The sequence below is a fragment of the Phoca vitulina genome, unplaced genomic scaffold, assembly GCF_004348235.1.
Source record: "Phoca vitulina isolate PV1807 unplaced genomic scaffold, GSC_HSeal_1.0 scaffold21, whole genome shotgun sequence".
In the NCBI taxonomy this organism is placed as follows: domain Eukaryota; kingdom Metazoa; phylum Chordata; class Mammalia; order Carnivora; family Phocidae; genus Phoca; species Phoca vitulina.
Window position 1 is genome coordinate 7,904,022 of NW_022589724.1, and position 16,655 is coordinate 7,920,676.

Sequence of the window (16,655 nt, forward strand, 5' to 3'; positions counted from 1 at the left end):
AATCTCTGATGGCTCCCACATTGCCTATGGGAGAAAATCCAAGCATGGCAATCATATCTTTTTCACAGCCTTGCTACACCAGCTTCTACCAGCGAACCTTCCAGTTACTTCCCCCGCCGTGCTACCCCTGAACTACACTTGTTTCCCAAATATGGCATGTACTTTCCTGTTTCTGTGCCTTTCCTTACCTTGCTTCCAAAGCTTTTCCTGATTTCAACCCCTCTTTCCTTCCCATGGAAAAAAATTTTTTTTTCCTTCTTCGGTATCCTCCAAATAGAGTAAGTGCTTCCTCCAAAAAATTCTTAAGTGCTTCCTTCAAAAAATTTTAATCCAGCAAAAAAATTCTTGAGGGCCTAACAGGTACTACACATCATGTTTTGTGCTTGAGACTATGATACGTCATTTTTCAGTTGGAGCATTCGGGAGATAAATGTAGGAGAGATCATCATAACCCAATGATGTAAAGATTATAATAAAGAAGTGCTTAAAATAGAGACCAGAGGAGACCTTTTTAGACACCCTATCTAAAATTACCCACCTTTCCATATCCAGTTATCCTCTATCACGTTATCCAGTTTCATTTTCCTCATAGGATTTATTATTTAAGCTTATCTTATTTATTCTGCTCTTTGCTTGTTTATTTTGTCTCCACTGGGATGTAAGCTCTGTAAGAACGGATCTTTTGATTCATTCACTCTTATAATGCTGTGTTTAGAACAATGCTTGGCATATTGAAGGTGCTTAAGAAATATTTATTGACTAAATAAATGTGGTTGGAGATGGCTTCCTGCTCCCTTTTCCCTATTATCCTCCTTTTTATCTTTCTCTTAGATTAACTAAGAATGGCTCGAACTCATTCTAATTGCCGCCATTGAGTCATTATAATGTGATGTGCTTGATGTGAAGTGTGAGTTTTATTTCGTTCTGGGGACTTTACTGACCATCCATTACTCATAGTCATTTTTAAAATTTTATATGTGTATTCATTACCTTTACCACAAATGTGCTAACCACCAGGCTAGATCTGAGAAAAGAAAGATGAATAAAATGACGACCCTTAAGTAACTCATTACTATACAGTAAAAACATGTTTTTAATTGCAGTGAACAGGAAGGTTTTGAAGAAGGCACAAATTGCTTTCATTGCACCTTGGACAATATTAATGCTAATCAAAGCTCTATCTTTAGGGTGTCTTTTGTTTTCTTAAATTTTCTCAAACATGCAAATCAATAGATAATTGTGAACACCTACTTTGTGCTCTATGCTCTGCTTAGATATGGTGTATACAAATGGGAATGGCAGGCACCTTGCTACTAAGAAACTGACAGTAGATGAGTAGACTCATCCCAAAAATGACCTTGAAGCATTCTGCAGCGGGCTATCACAATCCTAATATTAGGGAGGTGAAATAAATACATTAGCCATGGTCAATCAAATACAAGCTGTCATCATGTTAGATTTGAGACTCTTTTTACAAAGGCAAAGTGGGAACCAGGTTAGATTACAGAGTTCTTCAGTGTGACAAAGCTATGACTCTTGGTAGGTACTCTATTTTCTTTAAATTCTTAAGAGCAAATTTCATGGAAGACCTAATATCAGAGACATCAAATGTTTTAATATACAGTGTCCTACATAACAGTTTTTATAAGCACTATTAAATCTAATAACTTGCATTTATTGAACTAGGAGCATATATTCATCTCATTTAATTCTTACCCTATGTGGTGAAAGCTGTAATTAACCCCAGCTTGCAGATGGAGAAAATGAAACCCAAGAGGTCAAATTAACTTATCAAGGACATACAACTAGTAGGTGGTAGAGGAATACTGACACCCAGGAAGGCTGACTTTGGAGCCTGTGCCTTTAACTCTTCCTCTGACAAATATAGCAAGAAGTAGAATGGATATTCCTGGCTGTGTTCCTTTCAAGTCATTGGAGGGCCACTCAGGACAAACTGGTAATTGATTGTGGAGCCTCTGGTCATTTCTTGACCTATGGAAAAGTAAAATGTCTAAAGGAATGGTTGTGTAGTATGAATATCTTCTTTACATACTTAAAGGCTTCTGTTAGGGGCCAAACTCTGACCAATGAGACTGATACTATCTGATAGGGCTTGGTGTATTTGGTTGAAGACCGAGCTTTATGTCTGGGAAGCCTCAAGAGCAGATGGTAGAGTTGACATTCCACATGAAGGCAGAGAAACCCAACAAACCACCCTCACTGACAAAATACTTCATTTCCACCTGGAGGGGGACCTGCAGACAAAACCACACTTTTCCATAGAAGCAGCTTTTGATCAGTTCCAACACAGTTTCAAGTTTTGACTAGCTAAAACCCCTGGTTTTCTATTGCTGCTCTTGGAAAAAAATTGTCAAGGTGATGCCTTCTGGTTTTGTCTACCAAATTGAAGAGAACATGGCTGAAAGAATATGCTGAAAAAAGCCAATTGATAGAAATAAAAATACAGCCCAGGTTCAATTTTATACATTTTTTGGCTTTTTTTTTTTTTTAATACTGCAGGTGAACTTTACAATGAATGCTCTGATCTAGTCCTTTAAATGACTCTATAATGAGAAAACTCTTTTGTATGAATTTGTGCAGTTCACTGTCAATTCAGATCAATAAATCCTGCACCAGTTGATTTTTTTAAATGCAATTTATTGGAGGGGGGGAAGGCTGTATGGATTGGATTGCTTGTTCCAGCTTTGAAAGATAAAGAACAGATTCAATAGCAATGAAACTAAAATGTCTCTCCATGCTGCCTCAACCCCGTCCCTCTCACTCCTGCTTTTCTTTCTTTAGTGCCCTATCTGCAATCACCCTGGCTGGGGCTGCTGCAGATTCATTAAGAAGTGGTGCTTTGAAAAACTCAGAGAAGAGATATGATACTGCCTAGACAGTGGACATAGAATTCCAGCAGCTCTACTCATGAATTTCTTTCTGACCTTCTACTAAGTCTGTAACCTGGAAGAACAACATTCTCAGGTGCTGTGGGCTCCATCTTCCGCTCTAAGGTCCCTCGCTGCCCAGGTGAAATGGACCTATCATCTCTTTGAAATATTTTGGGGGAACTTCTTTGTTTAGGAGTTTGTTTCTTCCACTGGAATAGACTAGAGCATGGATATCAGAACTTGATCGCTTTCAAGTCCTACCTATATTACTTAGACCTTGGGAATATTCCTTAGGCTCTTTGAGTCCCAGTTTCTTCATATATAAAATAGGGATAATAACTGTGCCTATCCTTGCAGGATTAATTAAGATGTAAAGTGTTTATATGTAAATTATAGTGCTTTTTCATGTCAATTAATATTTCTTATAAATATGAATGAGTGCGTATGTGAGAAAGAAAGAGAGAGACTATATCTGAATTGCTCTCAAAGTAAGAATTATATCTTTTCCTTTTTTGATTCCCAGAATTAGTATTGATTTTTGCACATGGTAGGTGCTCAGTGAATGTTAGTTGAATTAATGATGGTAATGAAACCTAACAGTGATGAGTCCATACATTGTTTGTTTGTTCGCTTGTTTGTTTTCAAATCACCTCCTAAATTAGTTTTCTCCTTTGCATTTTAGTCTTGGCTCTGCTGTGAATTCAGTGTGTCCTCAGGGGAGGGATGGTTTTCTTATTTAGAATGAGGAGTTGGCATGTTGTGGTTTTTGGAGTTCTGAGTTCTGAAATTCCTTGTTCCCTTCCCTTTCTCTTCCTTTTGGTCTCCTTTGTCAGTGTAACCAGAGGTCAGGCACTGTCAGCACACAGGCTGTTGGCCTGGATACTTTCCATGAGGCCATCAGACCCAGAAGCCCTGGCCAAACAGTTGGTCAATTCCAAGTAGAAGAGTTCAAACTTAGGAGTTAAGAGGCATTACTGGAAGTTATAAGACCTTCATTCTAGTTCTGGTTCTGCCTTTTTCTGGCTGTGTGACCTTGGACAAGTCACCTAAACTCTCTCGGTTGGCTTTCTCAGTAGGCATGGTAACCCTTCTTCTGTTTATTACTCAGAGTGGTGGTAAGGTTCCAAGGAAATTGAGTACCTTGTCAACTGTAACATGCACACAGTTGTAGCCACTGTCATGGTTTTTGGTTTAGTATGCAAAGATAGCTTTGCTTTGAGATTTTACAGAGCTGGCAGTGTGGAGAACTTTCAGACAAAGCTAATAGAAGTTTCTGTGGAGAGGTCAGATCATGTTTAACTTATGGGGATAAAAAAAAGATTTGTGAATTATAGGCCATGAAGAGGACTGGACACTCACCACCTGTCCAGTGACTCTAGGAGTAATAATCATAATCATAGAACAATAGGAGAAGCTTCCTTTAGTTAAGTGCATATTATGTGAGAAGTCTACTAAGCCCATTAGTTCTTACCTTATTCATTTCACAATGAACCCATGAAGTAATAAGTACTCTTTTTTTTTTTTAAAGATTTTATTTATTTATTTGACAGAGAGAGACACAAGAGAGGGAACACAACCAGGGGGAGTGGGAGAGGGAGAAGCAGGCTTCCCACTGAGCAGGGAGCCCGATGCGGGGCTCGATCCCAGGACCCTGGGATCATGACCTGAGCTGAAGGCAGCCGCTTAACGACTGAGCCACCCAGGCGCCCAAGTAATAAGTACTCTTATTACTCATTTTTCAAATGAGCAAACAGGTTCAGGGAGGTCTTAGAGTTAATAAGTGGAATTGAACACATCTGCATAATTCCCATATATGTCCCCTCCAAGAGAGTAGAGTTAGAATGAAGTTAGGCTAATTCCTAACCCAGTGTTATTTACTGAAGCTTTATGCTCTCTGGTCCCTTACATTTTAAGTACCTCTGGATGCTAACTGCACAGCCAGTTTCTTCTTCCAAGGAACAGGCTATGAAACTGGAACTTTGGAAGATGAATTAGATGATAGGTCCCTAAGGAGATGAGAGGTGGGGGATTTTTGAGAAGGAGCAGGAGGATGGTATAACTGGTCAGGGGAGCTAGGAGTCCAGAAAAAGGTGATGAATATGATAGCCAAGGTACTGGTAGGAATCAGTCCAATTAGGGAGGCAGGGAGTAGCCTGGACAGTGGTGGTACCGAGACAATCTTGGACATATCTGAGGGGACAAGGCCTGGGCTGAGGCTCACTTCTCCTCAAGACCAACCATACCTCTGAACATGCTAGGCCACTTTCAGAGAGAGAGGAAAACAGCTTCTCAGGCCACCTAGAGTTGACTGCAGGAAAATTAAGAAGGTCTTGGCTTGGCAGAATCTTATTCTCTTGGTAGTGAGTATAATGGATTTTTGAAAGCAACTTAACCTTGCAATTATCACCAAGAGTAACCACCATTCCCACTGTTTACTGAGGACTGTTGGGCTGCAGGCACTATGCTAAGCATTTTACTTTCATTAGCTATCTCAATTATAATGAGCTGGGTTATTACTCACCCTGTTTCTCACATGAGAAAACTGAGGGCCAAAAAAGTTACATGACTTGTCCAAGGTTACATGGCTTTTAAGAGAATAGAGTTGAGATTCAAATCCAGGTCTGTGTCTCCTACCTCCCTCTCCTGCCTCCTGGAACTGAGATGAAGGGAGCCTAAATACTGTTAAATCTACATAACATCTGGTAATCTTTTATCTGTATGCTGAAGCATTGTTTGAAATATAAAAGAAAACAAATACTTTCGTGCTTTTGTGTTCTATCATTTTTTTGACAACCATCACCCTCCTACATAGAGTCTTTATTCTGGCTGGTTGTCAATTATGCAAATACACTGATAGGGACATGTTACCCTAACAGAGCAGAGTGCAAAGTCTTCACTTCCTGAGTTTGTTTTTCTTTGCCAAGGAGAATGCATCTGGACTGATTGGGATAGAATGAGCAAACAGTAGTCAGGGGAACTGAAGCTCAAGAGAGGTGGGGAAATAGTGCAGAAGCACTAGCCTTGAAGCGTGAATGCCAGGGGCGCCTGGGTGGCTCAGTCGTTAAGCGTCTGCCTTCGGCTCAGGTCATGATCCCAGGGTCCTGGGATCGAGCCCTGCATCGGGCTCCCTGCTCCGCGGGAAGCCTGCTTCTCCCTCTCCCACTCCCCCTGCTTGTGTTCCCTCTCTCGCTGTGTCTTTCTGTCAAATAAATAAATAAAATTAAAAAAAAAAAAAAAAAGAGTGAATGCCAGGCTTTTGATCCAACAGAACATATATCAAGGTTCTGAGAGAATTTCTGTTTAAGAGTGTCAGTCTCAGAATAAAAGTTCTGTCATTTCTAGTTCCTAAGTAACTTGATTTCTATCAACTTCTATCTCCCTCATTGCTGTTTTCCTTGTGCAGGCCACCATCATCTTGAACCCGAATTACTGCAAGAGCTTTCTAAAAGGTCTCCCCTAATTGTCTTATATCGTACCCTCATCTAATCCATTCTCCACACCACAGCGAAGGTGGTCTTCTTAAAATGTCTATCAAGTTAGTCCTCTGCTTCAAACAGGCCTATGTTCGTTGGCGTTCACAGGGTAAAATTCAAAATTCTTAGAAGTAGCTATAAGCACCTTTATAATCTTACCTCTTTAGGCTTATTCCTTGCCCTCCCCTTTCTTCCCTAAAATCCTACAGAAACAGTACTCTTGCAACATTAAACATCTTTCAGTCTTTGGAACTTGCCACACTCTTCCTTGTTTCTGGGCAGAAGCATGTACTGTTCCCTTTGCTTCTTACAAGGTCTCTTTCTTCTTCACATGACTTACTACCACTTATAAGGTATCTGCTTAGAGGTGCCTTTCTCTGGGAAAGTGAAGTTGATTCCTCCAGTCTTTCAAACAGTTGGCCCACAGGGAGGGATCAGCCTGATTGTGGTGTCAGGGATTAGAGCTAGGGATAATGTATGAAAAGCTCTGGAGCACAGATTGTAGCTAAATTCAAGGAAGACAATTCCAGCCATCACAACTATCCAAAGATGGGATGGGAGAATGGGTTCTCTGTCACCGGGAATGAGCAGTAGAGGATGTCAGTCCCTTGGAAGGGAGGATGTAGAACATTTTGAACACTATTATGGGAGTTTGTGGGAAAGGAGGAGAAAGCTAGATGATTTTTCACTGTCTCTCCTGAGGCTTTGTAAGTTTAGTCTCTATAATCACATTAAGTAAACAAGCAATTTTCTCTTTGGTCAAAGATTGGATTAAATAAAATTGATGTATTCTTTTCTCTTCTCTCTCTCTCTCTCTTTCTCTCCTTCCTTCCTCCCTCCCTTCCTCCCCTCTTCCCCCTCCTCCCCCTTCTCTCCTTTCATTTCTTTCTTGAATCCAAACAACTTCCTTGAGAGCCATTAACCTTGTTGCAGATGAAGAACAGAGAGTTTGGTATTCACCATTAATAAAAAACAGGCCCGAAGCAAAGATAGCATGCCTTGTGCCCCATGTGGTATTTTTATGTCCCTATATAAAAGAAAAAGAGCCTCCTTGAGCTTGGCTCAAGTAAAAATGAGGATCTTAGGTAGGAGGACACTCCCAGGTACAAGAACTATACCTTCTCCTGTTGGTATGGATCAGAGTGGGATGGATACTCCTTGGCTGTCCCTTGTCAGGGATGAATTTATCCAAATACACTACTCCATAAACACCAGCATGGGGCAGGAAGTTTGGGATGGAAGGATGCTGATTCTTAGAGAAGCAGTGGTTGGGTTAGCATTCTCTGTATGCTCTTTCCCTTGAGAGAGAGAGAGACCTAGCAGCTCCACTGTAGCTATACACACAGTGTAGATATATGTTGGAACCACCAGCACTAGCTGTCCTAAAAGCACAAAGCTTCACTAATAAATTCCATAAATATTTGTGGAGCCCCTAAAGCTACTGTTCTAAGTGATGGCAATATTAAAAAAGACAAAGTCCCTATCCTCATGAGTTTACATTCCAGTGGCAGATATTCAACAAGTAATTAAACAAAAGCATATAATAATTTCAGGTGATGATAAATGCCATGGAAAGTAAAGGGCTAAGTTATGATGCAGTAACAAACAAGCTCTAAAATCAATAGCTTATAATAAGAAGCTTGTTTCTCACTCCTGCAACATGTCTACCATTGATTTGCCACACCCCTGGTCCACATTTTTACTGCAGGATCCAGACTAACAGAGCAGCCTCAGTCTGGAACATTTCTGGTCATTGTGTCAGAGAGAAAAGAAATGTAATAAACCATTGGCTGGTTCTTAAAGCTTCTTCCTGGAAGTGGCACACATCACTTCTGTTCACATTTCACTGATGAAAGCAAATAAAATAGCTGCTCCTGACTTTTATTATTGCCCTACTGGGTGGAGAACCATAGGGAGGGAAATGGGTATTTGATGAATAGTATTACAATCTAACAGAGAGCACACACTTAATGGAGGATCTGGAAAGTATTCTCTGAATGCAGTGAGGAAATATGCCATGTGAAGATATGGGCAAAGCCTGTTCTAGGTAAAGGGAAAGCAAGCACAAAAGCCTGAGGGAGGAATGAGAGTGATGTGTTTGAGGAACAGCAAGAAGGCAAGTATGGTTGGAGCACAGAGAGTAAGAGAAGAATGATAGGAGATGAGGCCAGGGAACTAGGCAGGGGCATAGTCACCAGGGCAAGGTAGAGCCATCATCATCATTCAGTGTCTGTTGAGTGCTTATCATATGCCAGGCACTCATCTAGGCTCTCAGGGCATGTCTGTGAATAAGATAGACAAAAACATTATAGAACTTCACATTTTAATGGAGAGCAAGAGACTATAAATAATATAATACATAAATTATGTAGCATCTGAGATGGTGATAAATGCTGTGAAAATAATAAATCAGAGTTAGTTGGATCAGGAGTAGAGGGATGGGGGGACTACAGTTTTGAAGGGGGTGGTCACTATAAACATCATTTTAAAAGTAACATTTGAGTAAAAATTTATAAGGAGGTGAGAGCATCAGTTATGCAGGTGTTATGGTTAAGAAGACCAGAAATTTGGAGTTTAGTCTAAGTGAGATGGGAAACCTTTAAGTGCTTTCATCAAGGGAATGTCATGGTCTGACTTATGTTTGAAAATGATCACTCTGTCTGCCATGCAGGGAATAATTGTATAGTACTGCAAAAGTAAGGGTAGGCCAGAGGAACAGATAAGGGGCAGGTTGCAAGGTGCTAGAGCAAATGGGAATCAAAGTTCTCTTTTGAGAAAGCCTTCTAGATAGCCAGGTAGGATTCTGAGAAGCTTATTAGTCAGTAAGGGAGAGTTTGGAGCTCGAGAGTCCAATGTAGGCATCATAGACATGATAGATATTTAATTTTGAAACCTGATGAGCACACCTTTGACATGCATATGAAAAGAGGAGAAATGAGAGCTGAGGATCCAGCCCTCGAGCATCCCAAAATTTAGGGAATAGAATGAGGAGGAGTCAGCAAAGAAGCCTGAGAAGGAACAGCCAGCAAAACAAGAGAGAAATCTAATAAAACAATGAACAAGCAAACAACTAAATATGAAACAAAACAGGATGTGTGCTATTCCAGAAACAAGAGAGACAAGTATTTCAAGAGGGAGGAAATTACCTCTGCCAAATGTTACTGAGAAGTCAAGTATGCTTGAGACTAAAAGTTATCCATTGTCCTCATCAAGGTGGAAGGCATTGGTGGTCCTTTATAGGACAGTTTGGTTGGAGTAGTGGGGATGAGAACTTGACTGGAGTATTTTCATTAGAGAACAGAAGGTAGGGAAATAGAATAGTCAATCCTTCTTAGACTAATGTGGCAGTGACTGGAAGGAGCTGTGGGACCAACAGAAGTTCTTTTTTTTTTTCTTTCTTTTTGTCTGTTTTGTTTTCATTTGGTTTTATCTTTGTTAGTTTAAATGGTAGAGATCACATCATTGTGTTCTAATGGGAATGGCCCTTTTAAGTCCTCGATCTGTCATACAGGCCAGAGCTGTGTAGCCCTTCATAGTCTACAAGCCCATTTGCATTAACTCTGCCATTTTGGCTTAGTTTGGTCCTTCCTCAAAGACACTTAGTCATGCAATAATAGAGGCAAAAGTTACCTTTGGGGTCCATCTGTGTCAGATCATTCTGACTCATCTGATCTTACCTGATACCAGCAATATGAGAGCTTTCCTCTTGAGTAACATTAATTGGTACTTCTCAGTCCTCTTGGTGTTTGGTGTCACTGACTTCTGAATTTTAATTCCTTCCTGGTTTATATTATTTTACTTAGGTCTGCATCCCCTTATACTAGAAGTCAACATTAAGTCATAGGGATCAATGGTCAGCATGAAAGACTATGTCTTCTTTTCCTCAGACCTGCCTTAAGACTATTTTCCAAGACTGTAAAGCTATTGCTTCCTTTAAGAAATGCAACCAATTCTCAAGGAAGTTTTTGGAAGAACTGAAGAGTCATTCATTTTAGGTTCATGATTTTGCTTTGCTCTGACTTTTCCCAATTTGGTGTCACCTGGAGGTATGAAGTACATCCTTACATCTGCAAAATTAGCATCCAAGTCCTCTTCACAACTAATTAGCTAGCATGGTTCTCATTTTGTTGGTTACTCTACCTATTAGATTTGTCTTCCTGTCTTAACAATGTAATCTGTGGATTTCTGGTAGTCTGTACCTATAAATGAGTTTTCACTCAGCAACTTTGTATTTTAATTTTGGTCTTTTTGAGCCAAGACTAGGATCTTTGTCAGCTCTTTAGAAAATAATGCGTTATATGCCTTCTCTTGCCTGTTCTGAGGACCTTGGTGACCATTCAGGACATTTTAGCTTCCTGTAATAGGAGGGCCACTTTCCCTGAAAGCCTCCATGAGCCCCTGGCTTATCTCCAGAATCTGCACAGCTTCCAGAGTTCATCTGAGCATCTTCTTGGGAAAATGCTCAAGGCTTCCTTTTATTCTAAGTAAAATGTTAAATGCCAAGATAACTTAGATTATGCTCTAGTTGAGAAGTTTTATATTTGTCTACCTAGCAGAGGTTCTTGGCTTCTAAGGAGACCATGTGATTTTATTGGAACATTAAGGAAGAAAGAACAAGAGAGTTCTGGAATCTTCTTTTGCTGACTTCAAAAAATGCTCTACTTTTCTTTTGTCACTCTGAAAACATTAGGATGAAGTGAAAATAGCTTAAGATTTGTATTTAGTCTTGATTTGTAAATAGTCTTGAATTAAGATAAAAGTTTATATAGCACTATTTGTTGACTCTGACTTTGGACACAATTTCAGTCTCAGTCTTTTCCTCTATAAAATAAGGATAATAAGACCTATGCCATTGAATTTCAGTGTGTATTAATAATAATGTTTTAAGTGCTCAGTATAAATACTAGCTCTAAAATTGATATTATTCATATAGATAATAACAATAATACAGCAGAGTACATGCTATATACTATGTTAGGCAGTAGGTAAACAACAGTGAATAAGAAGTAATCTTTTACTCTCAAAGGTCCCCTCGTCAAGTAGGATACATAAAGGAATAATTGTAACACAACATGGCAAATGTAATGATAGATTAAATGGAAAATCTTAAACAATCCTAAAAGAAAATATGTCTAGGATGTATGGGAGAGATACCATCTGAGCTAGGGTTTTATAAAGAATAAAGGACATTTTGATCAGTAAGTACATTATGAACAAAGGGATGGAGATATGAAACAATATTCTGGCCTTTGAAATGATAAGTGGATGAAATTCATTTTCTACTGGGGTGATGGTAATTGTTTAAGGCTAAATCTTTCCATATCCCCTCCAAAAACCATAAATATCAATAAGGAGAACAATAAAACCACCCACAATCCATATGTACAGCATGCTAGAAGGCATAGAATATTATAAACTTCATTTCTGTTCAAGTAGAATGTGGTAGGCAGAATAATGCTCCACTCCCCCCAAGATATCCACATCCTAATCCCTGAAAACTGTTGATATGTTAGCTTAAATGGCAAAGGGGAATTAAAGTTGTAGAGAAAATTAAGGTAACTAATCAGATGATTTTGAGAGGGGGAGACTATTCTGGATTATCCAGATGGGCTCAAGGTAATCACAAGGGTCCTTATAAGTGGAGGAAGGAAGAAGAGAAAGAACCAGATAGATGACTGTATGAAAAGGGCTCAGCAGGACGTGGAGGGCTTTGAAAATGGAAGAATGTGACCATGAGTCAAGGAATGTGGATGGCCTCTAGCATCTGGAATAAGCAAGAAAATATATTCTCTCCTACAGCCTCCAGAAAGAACTCAGTTCTGTCAGTACTTTGAATTTAGCCCACTGAGACCCACTTTGGACTTCTGATCTCTACAACTGTAAGATGATAGATTTGTATTGTTGTAAGCCACCAAGTTTCTGTGTTATAGAACACAGCACCAGTGGGAAACTAATACATAAGGAAATCAATGTTCCAATGCCCAAGGACACTCTGAAGTCTATGCCAGAGAAGAGGTAGGTAGAGACTTTCTCAAAAAGAAGGAAGAGTTGGGATGAGGGGATCCTAACAATGGTGGAATCAAATGAAATCATTCTTATAAAGGAGGAGAGCTACCCTTAGTGGGAGAATACTGAGACATATGCATTGGGGCACTAGTTACTAGAGAATAAAAAAAAAATAGAGAATTTTAAGTACATGTGAATAAGAGCAGCAATTTGAGAAGCCACTGCTTTTGAGAAGGAGGGGATGATTTGGAGGGAGTAGATGTTTTTTGGAGGCTTGGTAGTAAATGGAAAGAAGAAAGCAAGGTGTGCAAATAAAGAATACTACAGAAATAAAAGAGAATCATAAAATCAGAAGACACACCAGCTCTTATCCTCATCCAAATAAAAGCAACCTTTGATTAAGGGACCATTGTTAAAGAAACTGACTTCACTCTAGCCGTAGAAGAGGTACTCTTGAACTAGGAAATTTGATGAACTATCTAAACCCATTGCTTCTGCCCACATAAACCAGTTATTGCATGTCAGGAAAATATAAGACATTGAAAAATGAATAGAAAATAGATGAGAGAAAACCAGAAAAGAAAATTCTTCCCCCAAACCAATCATGAAGCACAGGAAAGCTATATAACACATTACTCCAACCTGAATTGAATATCCTTAAGCAAGTAGATATGAGAATCTTCCTCAAATCAAAAATTCAAAAACTCAGAATTGAAATGGATAGAACATCCAAGAAGAGAGGAAATTTGTATTGAATAAACTCAAAAAGCATTTGAAGAGACAAAATCTTCTCAGAAATGAAGATAAAATGCCAAGTTCTTAAGGATAATAGATTCAACTGAAAATACAGTAAGAGGAGTATGGAAATGGAAAGAAAATAGACAAGAAAATCATAGCAAAATAGTAAAAGTTTAAATTGTTGAAAGAAAAAGTAATAGATCTAGAAGATAGGCAAAAAAGACCCAACATTTCTATAATTGGAGTTTCTGAAGAATTAAGACAGTGGAACTGAACAAATATTTGAAATTATAATCAAAGAAAACTTTCTAGGAAAAAAAACCTAAACCTATATATTGAAAAGACTGATTACATATTTGGGAAAATTGACCCAAAATAGTCAACTCTGGCTCAAAGTCTTTAACAGCACATTTTAAAATATAGGCCTCCAGGCAAAAAGGCAAAGTCACTTAAAAAAGGAAAAATTCAGGGCATCAGAATTCTCAACAGCAAAATACAGAGAAAGACAATAGTGGAACACTATTTTCAAGGGACTTAAGGAAATAAAGTGTTAGTGAAGGATTTTATATCAAGCCAACTTGTACTTAAAAATCAAGGCTAAAGGAAAATTTTTTTTATCTTTTTCTATCTTTATTTTTCTCTCCACATTTTTATTTAAATTCTGGTTAGTTGACGTATAGTGTAAGGGAAAACAGTTTTAAACATGCAGCAACTTAGGAAATAGTACATTTATGAGTACTTTCTGAGGAATCTTAATAGAAGATGAACTTCATTCAAGCAAACTATGACTAGGGTAAGTTTGGCACATTGGCAAGCATTAAATATATCTAATTGTAGATTTCAGATTTAAAAAATATAGAGCAAAATCTAAAGCCAAAAAGATGTAGGAGACTATTATGTAAATTTTATACATTTTTATAAAGAAGCAGCAGCATAACTAAAACATGGGAGAAGAGGAAAAAAAAAAAGATAAAATTAAAGAAAAAAGGCTTGATAATTGACCCATAGGTAATCTGAGAGTCAGAGGTTACATTGAAAGGTGAAAAACCAAATAGTGAACGCATAGGGAAGGAAAAAGGTGAAAAGGCATTCATTATATGATGGTAGCTACAAGAACAAAAATTGAAAACCTCTTAAATACCAAAAGAAACATCAAAAAGAAAAGAGAGAAAAATATATAAAGAAAAGTAAATATTTTACAAGACAAACCATATACTACTTTTTATATAGAAAGAAGGGAAAATTGAGAAAATTGAGATACAAGTAGGTTAAGTAACTTTTCTTAGTCCAAACATATACAATGAAGATATATGTTAATTAATGTCATTTATACTAGAGAGAGTTTAGATATAATCTAAGTATTCAACAATGGAGAAATTGATATGGAAATTTTAATAAATTGATTTAGAAGGCTATTATGTGATAATTATACAGAGCAATATATAGACATTCCAAATATATAGTAAATAAAAATCATGAAAAATTATGTACATCCTCAGGAAGTCAACTATGTCTGAACATTAGACAAGGGCAGGAAGGGAACAAGAAAGTAAAAATGCTTTGTTTTGTTGAAAATGTAAGATTTTGTAAAGTCTTTTATTTTTTAATTTTTATTGTGATGATATGATCATTGCACAATATATTATTTAACAATCATCACTACATTCTCTCTTTGGGCTCCACAGCTTAGTTCCATTTCTGTTATAGAAAATTGCTTATCATATTTTAATTGTATGCTTTTCCAGTTCTTCCATTAAATAGTAAGCTTCCTGAGGGCATCTCTAGCACTAGTATAGTGCCTAGCACACAGTAAGTACTCATTTACTCTTCGGTGAATGAGTGATTATAGTTACAGTTAATAGTAAACTGAGGTATGGAATAATAGAAGGAACGAATCCCCCTAAATTGAAGGAGACAATGACCACAGTGTCCTAATCCAATCAGAGGTCCATTTCTTGTGTAGTACTATAAAATATTTTTTATCCTGTTGTGTTTTGGTGGGGGAAAGGGGTTAGCAATTGGAGAGAACTAAAGCAGCAAAGGAAAAAAGAAGAATCTTAGTATGAATTTGCTTATGAACCATTTGAATGAAATTGTTTGGATTCTCAACTTGCAGAGCTTGATAACAGTTCTACTAGACACAAATTGGGCAACTAAAACAAAATGGATCTTACTTCCATCAGCAACACAGAAAACCCTGTTCATGCATCTGTGGGAATGACCTCGATTAAGCTAGGCTGTGAAATGTAGGATCTATGGAAAATAGGGTAAAGGGACATGTTTTCTATCCACTGCTCTATATTTTACCTTTGGGGCAAATTAGCTCCTCCAAAATGCTATGTCCTTGGGCTGTGTTAGCTTAGGTACTCACCAAGAGATCTGACTGAAGCCCAGTGTTACGGAGATGGGAATGTTTTGATTTTGAGAACTGTTGTCTGAAAACAACTTTAATGTTATTGAGAAAATAACATAGAAGGAACTCTTGTTTTCTTTTGTGTCCTGGAAACTTCAGCATCTGGCCTGATGACAGATGTATAGGACACTCAATAGTGTTGAATAAATTGATAAATTTGTTGACAGCCACATTTTTTCTTCAGCGCATTATCTTTTATTTAAAGTTTCATACGAGAAATTTTACCTTTGAGAAACTGGGTGCTTTCTCTTTTTCTGATACAGATGGTAGGAAAATTAGCTTCCTCTTTCTTCTCTTTCTCCCTTCCCTCCCCCTGTTCTCTTCCTCTCCTCCTTTTCCTCCTTCTTCTTTGTGATGCCTCAGCCATTAGATTTTTTGAAACCAAAAACATTTGTAGCCAATTATAATGCAGTTGTAGAAATTCTAATGGTCCTTATTATTTTCATATTTTCCTCCCATCAGGGCCCTACTTAATTAAGTCCATAGCTCTGGAACAAAACCAACATGATTTGAAGCCTGATCTCTCCACCTAGCTTCTCTTAGCCTGGTTCCTCATTTGTCAAATGGGCATACCCCCCCCTCCCTCGTGGACCACTGTGAAGATTAAATAATCAAAGAGCTATACAACAGGTCTTGATCAATAAATCCTTGTTTCCATCTTTTTTTATTATTAATTATCTCAAATCATTTTTTGGAAAGCAATTGGATTTAAACAAGTCTTAAAATACCTGATTGTTGAGGGCCCTCAGGTTGCATGGCGCTGTACTGAATGTGTGTTGTGTGTTTAGGAGATGGAGACGATGATGGAGGCTGTGCTATCTACCTTCACGTACTTCCAGGCTTACGGCAGAGAGTGAGGTGCTTTTGTTTCGGTGAAATGAGATTACCCTGTTCCATGAGACAGTGTGAGGAGGAATTGTGATTTTTTTTTTTTACTGTGGTCCAGAGAACATGAAGTAAACAAAGGTTTCCTGGCTACAGTTGTCAGATATTTGGTAGCTTCTGCATCTCAGCAGTGGTTTGTCTTCCCACTTCCTGTGTACAACTTCTGCCACTTAGCAGGAGCTCCCCGCTGTCTGCCAGACCAACACGGGAAACAGAAGACTCCTCTCTGGGCATGGACCATAGATGTGG